This window comes from Charadrius vociferus, unplaced genomic scaffold, assembly GCF_000708025.1.
Source record: "Charadrius vociferus isolate BGI_N301 unplaced genomic scaffold, ASM70802v2 scaffold550, whole genome shotgun sequence".
Lineage (NCBI taxonomy): Eukaryota > Metazoa > Chordata > Aves > Charadriiformes > Charadriidae > Charadrius > Charadrius vociferus.
The window spans coordinates 212,612-222,862 of record NW_009646425.1 but is presented as its reverse complement, the minus strand read 5'-3'; the positions used below and the strand labels follow the sequence as shown (position 1 = coordinate 222,862).

The 10,251-nt window shown below is 34.9% G+C and overlaps 1 protein-coding gene across 1 annotated transcript in view; it reads right to left on the bottom strand.

Annotated features, from left to right (window-relative positions):
* CENPP (centromere protein P) overlaps positions 1-10,251 on the bottom strand; it is a 141,244-nt gene that overhangs the window by 46,918 nt on the left and 84,075 nt on the right. The window lies entirely within an intron of this gene.

Here is a 10,251-nt window from a genome sequence, read left to right as displayed (position 1 = left end):
CAGTACTGAATTTTCTACCAAATATTTTGCAGTGATAAATTCTCTTCCAACTGAAATTTCATGGAAAAAAATGTTAAACTGTCTCTTTGAGAGATGACCCTGAAAACTCATCAGATTCTGTATTTGAATATGGGGAGCTAGAGGAACGAGCAATTAATTTCTATGTGGATGCCTTTGGGTTTTTTTAAACAAAGTTTATTTGAAAGATATTTAGGTTTGGGCTGTTGGTTTGTTGGTTTTTTTTTTTAACTCAGAGTAGAAGGTCTGATTCATTTGTTTATAGTTAGCTTGTTAGCTTTTTATACTGTATATATATATATAGGATCAGAATCATGTTGCCCATTTAAGGGACTAATTAGACTCCATCAAAACTACAAAATATTCAGTTAGTGGTTATTTGAAAGCTTCTAGACAGTCGTAAATCATCACTTCAGAGACAACATTAATAAAGTAGTTTCAGTAATACATTTGATATGACTGCTTAGGTATGTGTAGTAAGTGTTTCCAAATAGATCTCTGTTTCCCTAGAAAAGAGTTCAGTCTCGAAAATTTTTAATGTTGGAGTTCAGATTTTAATATTATATTCTTCCTCTAAAGTGGACAAAAATTTGATAAAAAGTAGTTAATATTTTTCTTTTAAAGAAAAATTTCAATAAAAATAGAGATAATTCTAACAACTTTCATATTTCTTGAATTCTACAGTCCTTTCTTATAAGAGTAGAATGGTGGTAGGAAATTATTACAGATCACTGGCAAGTCATTATTCTTCAGGCAATTACTTACTACCTTCTCCTGGGCTATTCTGTGAGGCATAAAAAAATACGTACTCTGTTTTGTTCAGTATTATAAGCACACTGCCTAATCACTTATTCTTCAGAATGGATGGGAGCAACAGATGAAATGGCTTAATATAGAGTTGGACTTTTAAAAAGACATATAAAAGCTGTAAGCAACCGCACAACCTTCTAAGGACATATGTTAACTACTGAAGTGTAACTTTATTGCCCTCACTCTGGAAGTGAAGGTTTTGCTATGCATTTCCCACACATCCCAATCGACTGCCAACAGACATCTCATATAATCAGCATAAGCATACTGCTCACACAGTATTTAAGTGAAGGATCTCCAAACATCTTTTTTAGCATATTATAAACAGTATATATGATCAACTCAGTTTTGTTTTCTCTGAAGCTATACAATCACAAGAAAACCAAAATCACATTGTTTTATCTCAAAGTTCTTTTACTCAAATAAACTATTACCTGCAAGGCACAATGGTACTTCAGCTGCAGTGAGTCAAAAGATAATGCATTTCTTGTAAGAAACAACCCTAAGATATGTGGATTTCTGTAAAAAGACTGCTTTGGATATTGTATTTGGTAAAGTATGGTCAGAAGACATACCTTCGTGATTTGCTAAGCTTGGTAAAGAACAGTGAAATCAACAGGAGGAGTTTTTACGTACAGTGTTCTGGTTTGGGTGATTTGATTTCATTGCTTGTGCACATTCAACAATTGATTCCTTCCTTTTCACTTTGGCTAATACTTCAGCTAATATTCCTTTGTCTTCATCAAAGACTGTTAAGTTCCCATTCTGCTGTTTTGAGAGACTAAAAAAACCTAAATTATTAAAATGAATACTTTTAGTCTATTGCTAAATAACTTCAGATTTACATTGCAACACTGCTGAGCAGTGCTTTCAGAAGCTTTAGTAAGCATTTTGAATACATGTGTTGACCCAAGGAGGGATTGCCAGGTAAACAAGCTGCTGTATTACACCATTTTACGCATTCTTATAATAAACCTAAGCAAAACACCATGTATCATTGCAATTATTTTCATTCAAATAGAATACTTTTATTATCAAAACATTCAGATAGATTTTATAAGACCCACTAGAAAATCTCAACTGTATTTACATGGGATAATACCGCTAAAATACAAATGACTAAAGGTTTATTGTGACTATTAACGTGCTTTTTTTCCCCTCCAATATGCACTTTTTTCACTTTTAAGATATCACAAAAGTGAATTTTATGCAATTCATTTTATGCCTAAGATTTTTTCTTCGGCCATTTAATACAATGGGTATCAAGCTTGCCTGAAAGTACACTGTGAGAGGTTGTTCCTACAAGAAGCACTCAATAACATTAAATGACCTAAAATAATGATGAAAATATATGCCACAGTAGTGAAATAGAGACTGAAGGAAAAACATTTTGGAACCAGAACACAACAGTAGCAGAGGCAGAAGACCAAGAAGGAGAAAGAAGCCAAGGGATGAAGGGTATGCAACAAACGGATGCTTACTCACTCAAGAAATACACGGGCAATTAAACTTGGATAACATTTCCATATGTCAAATGTAAGCAGTTTAAGTCTGTTAACTCTTCAAAATTACCAACTACACTGGAAGTGAAATGAACTTTCTTATAAAAAATCCCACTACTTCTTAACAGTGAGCCTCAAAGGATTTTATAAACACAGTAAATGGCTGTATTCCATATACAGCTTGTGAAAGTACAACATAGAGAAGCGACCTGACCATTCTTGGTCAAGAAAAATAAGGGAACAAGTTCAGAATCTTTGGACACCAGTAGGATAAAAATATGCAAGGTCAGCTCAAGTTAAACCCCCTACAGTTACTGGTTATTCTCCAACAAATATTTGAGCAAATAATCTACCTTGGAAATTAATATACTTCAAGAAGGCAATTAGATTGAGAATGGAATGTAGGTTCTGATGAAGTATTAGCAAACTCAGAAGTCTTATAAAATAGTACGGACCAAACCCTGTAACAGCCATTAGACATTCTTGTGGAATTGAAATAACTTGTTTGAACCGCGGTCATAGTGGTCCTTTGACAATTTCTTAAGTCTTACAGAAGTAGGCGCCACTTGATTTTTTAAGTTGGAGAAGCAGCTCAATTGAGATATACTGGGAGAGCCTGCACATTATTGCTGGATAGGTGGAATAATGACCACCCACAGAAAGACACTGTGTGCAAATCAGCAAGTCCTGATAAGAATGTGGTTTGAGGAAGAAAACCGCTGAAGCAACCAATCAAGAAAGCCAATCAAGCAACAATTTTGACAAACAATTGGATTTAGGTATATGCACAGAAGTACTCTCATTTTTCCTGTTCTCCAGGTGCAGATGCAGCTGCAATTTGTATTCACGACAACAGCAAGGTGCAAGATGCTAAGACTGCAGAAATGTCCCACCAGAATTTTTTTTAACCATTTCAGAGAGAAAACTAGTTAGAGTAGGGCAAAAATCTGAATTAAAAAATATTTTAGTAGCCCAGCCAGAGACAAATATAAGGTAAATATATCTGAGTACAAGAATGTAATGTAAATGTTGAAAATATGAGAAGGTACGATATTTTAAAGTCAGTAATAGACCCAGAAGAGGAAAGGTTAGGATTCGATAGCCATAGCAATTCTATAACCACAGTGCTTTGGGGCGTAAGATGAATCTGGGGGCTTTAGACTCTGTCTGTAATATTTCTAAGTTTTGATTTGCATTGCTGGCTCATGCATCATACATAAGAATTTGAACGAGACCTGTTAAATCCTTCAGGTAGGTCCCATTACAAATTCAAACATCCTGTGGTTATCACCATACTGATAGAGAAGGTATTGACGCTGACATTTTTACTGAGTAGGATCTTCCTACTGGTTAAATGATAACAGAACTGTTTTGTGCACAGGGACATACACTTCCGGTAAGATCAAAACTGCAAAGGTGTCCAACAAAAGAAGGTTGTTACCATGGAAGCTTGGGTAGCTTTCTAAAGTTGAAGCAACGATTAGAGGCCATGGTTCCTCTAAAGTAAGGTAGAAGTTCTTTCTTTAAAGAAACGCCTCAGAAAAATAAAGGCATCAAATGCCTCCCAAAGTGAGATTGTTAATATTAATTCTCATGTGTTGAGGCTGTTAGAACTTCCGAGACCCTAAAAATGTAAAGCTCACAGTATAAACCCTTCTCCATTTTCAATTTCAATTCAATAAAGAATAGAGATCCCCTCATGCTAAAGCTACAAATCACTCAACTTTGCCCCAAAAAGGAGTTTGAGGTGTCACCACTAGCTTTCTAGTAGCCCGAGACAACAAAGTGAATTTCACCCAATGAATTCTCTTTTACATAACACTATAGAGTGGTTGATACAATTTCTGAATTTCGATCCTGAAACATGCATCATGCTTGCATTTACTGCAAAAACCCCTTAGCATTCACTAAGGAAAGAAAAAAAATCAAAACTGGGAAGCATGATTTTATCATTTCTCTACCAACAATCTGGCTACTCTTTCAGTGAAAGAAATCAATGAACTTTTAAGATCTCTCTCAAGTCTCAACTTTATAAACAGTTATCTCACAGCAACAAAATAAACAGTTTATAATTGCTGTTGTATAGTAATACAAATGTTAACTAGTTGAAACTCTCATGAGAAAACATTTGCTAATTTAAGTGCTCTGTTTAATTCCTAACATATACAATTTCCAGAGAACACAACACTACAAACAGTAAAATATCAGAAATATGAAAAAATACTACCAAAACAATTTTACACAACAAACCTGACGACTATCTATATGAAGCAGTTTTCAGAAAACAAGTCTGCTTATCATAAGGTTGTAGATCAATACAACATTGGTGCTCTGGAAGTTTGAAGCTTCCGTAAGTAAGCTTCAAAACCTCTACTCACTTGGAAGAGCAGGCACTTATAAACACAGGGACCTGCCAGTTTCCTCTTTGAATTTACAGCCTGCAACAGCCAACAAAGAGTCCCTCCTTCTATTTTAATGCTGAAAGCAACAATGAACATGCAGTATCAACGTGTGTTACAACTTTTATACAACCACTCCGTGCTAGAGTTATCTATCAAGTTTTGGAAGATCAAAATTCAGGTCAAATCACTGCTTAAAAGGGATCAGAATCACACTATGACCATCAGGACCATCTTTGTAGAACATTCCAAGCACAGAGGTGAAGCCTACTTTGGAAAGAGTGCATGTTTTTAAAGAGACTTTTTTCTAAAGCTGGTTTTGCATGCAGGAAGCATTTAAAGATTTAGTGGACCAGAAACAGCAATCAACCATGTAACCTACACTGATTTGGAGGAAACCTTGCGTAAGTCATAATGTCTTCTTGAAAAGTGAAAAAGGAATAAACATCCAGACAAAAAGACTAGTTCGTAATAATGTACTTGACTTATTCAGTAGACATACATTCCTGTTTTCTAATGAACAAAAGAGATCCCTGCTGCTATTGCTTACTTAGTAACATTACCCTTCTATTATAGCGAGTTGCCATTAAATCTCAAACTCTCTATTTCAAGGGGAAAGGCTTTAATTTTGCTTGTTTTGGCACACTGAAAACCACTTTAAATGGGGAAAAAACAGCAGACGTGAAATAAGAGCTCTGATTTAATGATGTCAACAACTTCTGTACAGTTGCAAGGCCCAAAATATTGTGGAAAAATGTTGGAACACTTTTTCCACCTAAAAGTAATGAAGACATCACTTACAAAACTCTAAAATGTATTAAACAGATCTCCTTTTCCACATTAAGAAATGATCATATGATCAAAATGAATTTAGCTTTTTATTTTCCTAATAAACACATTACTCAAAAGTGTTATACCAATTCAGCATCAAGCAGCTATACTCAAATGCTAGCAAGAATAATTTTAACAATTTTGTTACCACTGTTATGATGAAATTGAATGGAAATACATTGCTTTAATGTTCCCATATCCAAGTTACAAAGTCTCATTACACATGTAATGTTCCTTGCTGACAGACACCCTGTTCCACATTAAAATTCCATCAGGATAGACCTATAAAGACTTAGCACTGTTTTTTCCTTTTTAGTTTAAGAAGTAAATAGAAAATATCAAATAGAACTTTTCATAAAAATCTTCCATTACATATGATGCACGATGAACAAGTTGCAACAGTTACTATGTCATTAAATTATCATTTGGAAACATTCATACACCATTGTGCATCCCTGAAAGAACTTACATAGTCAAGTACTGCATCAAATATTTTTGTTCACACCAAAAACCAATTCATGATAAATTATCATCCTGAAATACTCCAGTTAGTAAAGCAAAACCAAACCAATAGATTTGCTAGCATTATGGTGTCAGCTTTTTCCACACAATAAATATCCTTATCTAAACTGGATAATGTCTGATCAGTCCTAAAAGGAATGGCACAAAAAAAGCCAAAGTACCTCAGGGTGATTCTCAAAACTAAATGAAACAGCTGTCTTAAAACCACAGCTTTATTTTGCTTCAAGGAAACTAAAAGCAAAGGAACATCGTGAACTGCAATACCCTTTTTCTGTGGAACTATTTTTGGTGACTGTCAAAGACAGGGGACTGGGCTAGATGGGCACTGGCCTGATCCAGTCCAGCTGTTCTCATGCTCTTACGTACTTTACACATACCCCTGCCTAATTGCTGCTGAACATAATTTTGTACATTTCCATGAAGTACTTACTGATTTTATCAGCCTGTGAACACAATTAATAAAGTTTCCCAATACACAATCTGGTCATTGCTATGAAGTTTCTTGGAGCAATACACCACTGCCTCTTCTCTGCAGTCCTGTCTATTAGAAATTCCCACCAATTAATTGAGTTTCCCAGGATACTACAAGATATAAATGAAGGGGAATCTCATTTGAGTGGTGAGATGGGCTACAGGTTGATGACAACTTTACCTCTTGCCATTGCCCAGTAGCTGAGTACTATTATATGAACCCATACAGCTTACAGGAATCATTCTATTTCAGTCACTCGCTAAAACTAGCAGTAAAGTTTGATCTGTATTTCATACCGGTCTGTCTCTCATTGATGCCTGTGCCTGGGAATCCAGAGGGATACCCACCCCCTAAACTCTACCATCCTGGTCACTAGAAATAGGCATTTTTACTTATTTTCAGATTTTCATTTGGGAGTTCTAGTTCTATGGGTAATGAGATTTACTTGGGGCATTGACTTCAAAGCTCTGTATTCAGAAATTGTAACTTTTTCAGCTTGGGGAAATGTTGTGTACTACAACTAATTAGAAGACCATATAATCACATCATATAATCACAAGAAAAAGGAAAAATCTTCTCTCTTCCCCAGTTTGCAGCTTCCTTTATAAACATTCATTTCTCTTCTATGGGAGGATAAAAATATGCAAAACTATGCTGGGTATTAGGAGCTAGGCAGTTAGGGGAAATGCCTGAACGTTTCTTATTTATCATAAGGTCCAATAACTGTTATGCTGGGCTGAAAAAATTACCTGGTGTTTGGCAATTTAAAGGCTTAGCTATTGCTTTTCTGACGAGCGCTAAAAGCCAGTGGCGTTCTTGTCTTGTGCTTCAAATCCAGTCCTACGAGTTTGCCAGCCATAATGGAAACCATAATGGACACAAACATTCTCTGTAGTCTCTGCAAGTGAATAAATACTCAAGAGTTGAGTGAATTCCCCAAAACAATATTCTTCCAGTCTGCTTGAGCCATGCTGGCTCCATTCATTAACTGGATATTTTTTCAAGGATTTAAGAATTAAAGTAAATGAAAGCATTAACAGTTGCATTATTTCAAATGTTCATTTAAAAAACATTTACCTTATAATTTCTTATTTAATAGCCTGTTATGTAAGGAATTTCCTACAGCCACTGAGTAACCAATTACTGTACTTTGGCAGAATTTCCATTTCTTTTCTGTTTAACTCTTTGTACCGGATACAGTTCACATAGTTATTGAATGCAAACACTTGTGTAATTCATAGCTTCCGATTTCGGCTGTTATTTATATTAACATAGCTTTGATAAACTGAGTTAAGACCAGCTAATAATGCACTGTTTTCTACAAAGTACTTTGAAGCAGTTCTATTAATTCAGACAAAAGAACTTCCATTCCAAGTGTGCAGCATTATGAGTATAAATACAGAAAAATTTAGGTTTTGCATGCAGTATTACTAAAATAAATCTATGTTTCTCTGTGGGAACTTTTCATATGATAGCAATTCCTAGGGAAAATATATAAAAGCTGACTTATTTTTTCCACAAGACAGATATTTTTCTCAAAGGAGTAATACTGAACACAGCTGTGGAAATATTAGATATTCAACAACAATATCAACCAAGACAAGAATCTTCTAAGTGAATTATGTATTTTTAAAGGATTAAAATTAGGAAAAAGGATTAAAATTAACTTAATTTTTTTTCACAGCAATTTTTCCAAAATCCTGGAAGTTTGCCATGCCATTACATTTTATTTTCTGGCCTCATGCCTTCTGTTCCTTAAAAACCTTCAGTTAGGGAACAACTGCCCTCATGAAGATTTCATGGTTCATATCCTGAACCTTTTAAATGACTATTCTTTATAAATACGTATGACTAGCTTTCTTCTAATGGAAGATAGTTCTGAACTTTTCCAGTAAAACTTATTCACCACCAGTCTTCCAGAGAGAATTCATTTTCCATTCTTTTCCAGCACACTTTGGCTCTCATAACAAAGAACTCAGGAAGCAAGACTTTTCCTCTTTCAATTAGACCAATTACTTTTTGGTTCTACATAAAACACTAAGATCTACTACTCTTTCTTGCACATTTCCACAGCTGACCTATAAATATTTCACGAACTGTTTCCTTTTGGTTTGAAACTGCCACCCACTCATTTCTTTTGTGTTTACCTAGTTTTTGCACTGGAAAAGGCAAAATTATTATTCTCTTCCTTTCTGGATCACATATGGGTTCAAATAGATCTGTATTGCCTATATTCTGTATTTATTTTGAAGGCTATTTTGATAGCCTCTGGTAAAACCTTAAATGAAAGAAATGTTGATTAATTCTCCTTTTTAGTGGAATTAAATTATTTTCCAATCTTCTGAGCAAAGAACAGCCCATGTGTTTATCTGAGGAGACATGCATCTTCTACATTAATTGTAAAACATATAGAAATTATAATAACCATGAAACAAAAGTATAGTCACAGTCCGAATCATATGCTGACTAATTACCAAAGATGTAGTTTGCTCGTTTAACAAAAGAGAAGTTATACATTGGTAAGTAGGCTTACTTTCTAAAGTCAAAGCTCCTTCATACTGCTGCAGGCAAGCCAAATGGAAATTACCCTTTGTGGAATATAAGCATTCAAGAAAAAAAAAAAAACAAAAAAAACCCCAGCCTCAGCTTTACAAATTGTCCTACAAAAAAGATCTCATTTTCCATACCGCAAGCTAATATGAAGAAAACCTATGTCATAATTGCAATTTACGTAAGTATTTCCACTGAGTGGTAAAAGTAACTCCTATCATCCAGTGAATTTCTATCCATGATAAAAAGCAGCGCAAAACCATCCACGGAACCAAACATCTAAACTAATACATTCCCATATTTCCAAACAAATGCCTTTGAAAGTAGTATGTTAGGATATCTTTTAGGGAATTCTAACATCTCTGCTAGTTTGTACATGGTCTTTTAGCTTCATTTAGAAGTTTGTCTTCCGATTTCCTTCATCTTTTGTCAACTCTGCTATAACCCCTACCACACCACATCGCTGCGTGGGCTGTGGCAAGACTGAGCTCACAGCTGGATTCAACCAGCCACGGGCCATCACTGCCTAAATCAGAGTAACCATGTTTGTTCAAGGCTGTACCAGGTTCAACTTTTTGAATACTGCATACCCACAGAGGGAATAATGCCAAGAATGTGTTTGTTACTTAATATACACAAGTTTCCTTTTCTAATACGTAAACACAACTAGTAGGAACAGTCACAGAACCTCAACGTATTTTCACTGGTGAAAAAAATAGACTTAACAGCACAGTTGTTAGATCTGTTATGGTATATCAAATATTGCAAGTTTTCCCTAATTTACATTTAATTTCTATATTTATTTTCTTCTTACACTTACTTGTGGTTTTCCCCTACAGGTGAAACGGGAAAAGAATGAATGTTAGAAGTCAGCAAAGCACTTTATGATATATGAGTAATTAAAGCAAATTTCATTCTGTCTTTTCTTAAGTGCCAACTTGGAAAAAAAATATAGATTACATAATACTTATGATTTAATAAAAGCATAATTTTATGACAAAGTAATATTAAAACCATAACAGCAGTGGTTAACTACAGTTAAAGCAGCCTCTTTCAGAAGTCTCCCCATGTATTTAGTGTTAGGTCCAACCTTGCACAAGACAGTTACTGCTATTGCGTTGATAAGACACAAATGAGACCTTGCTAT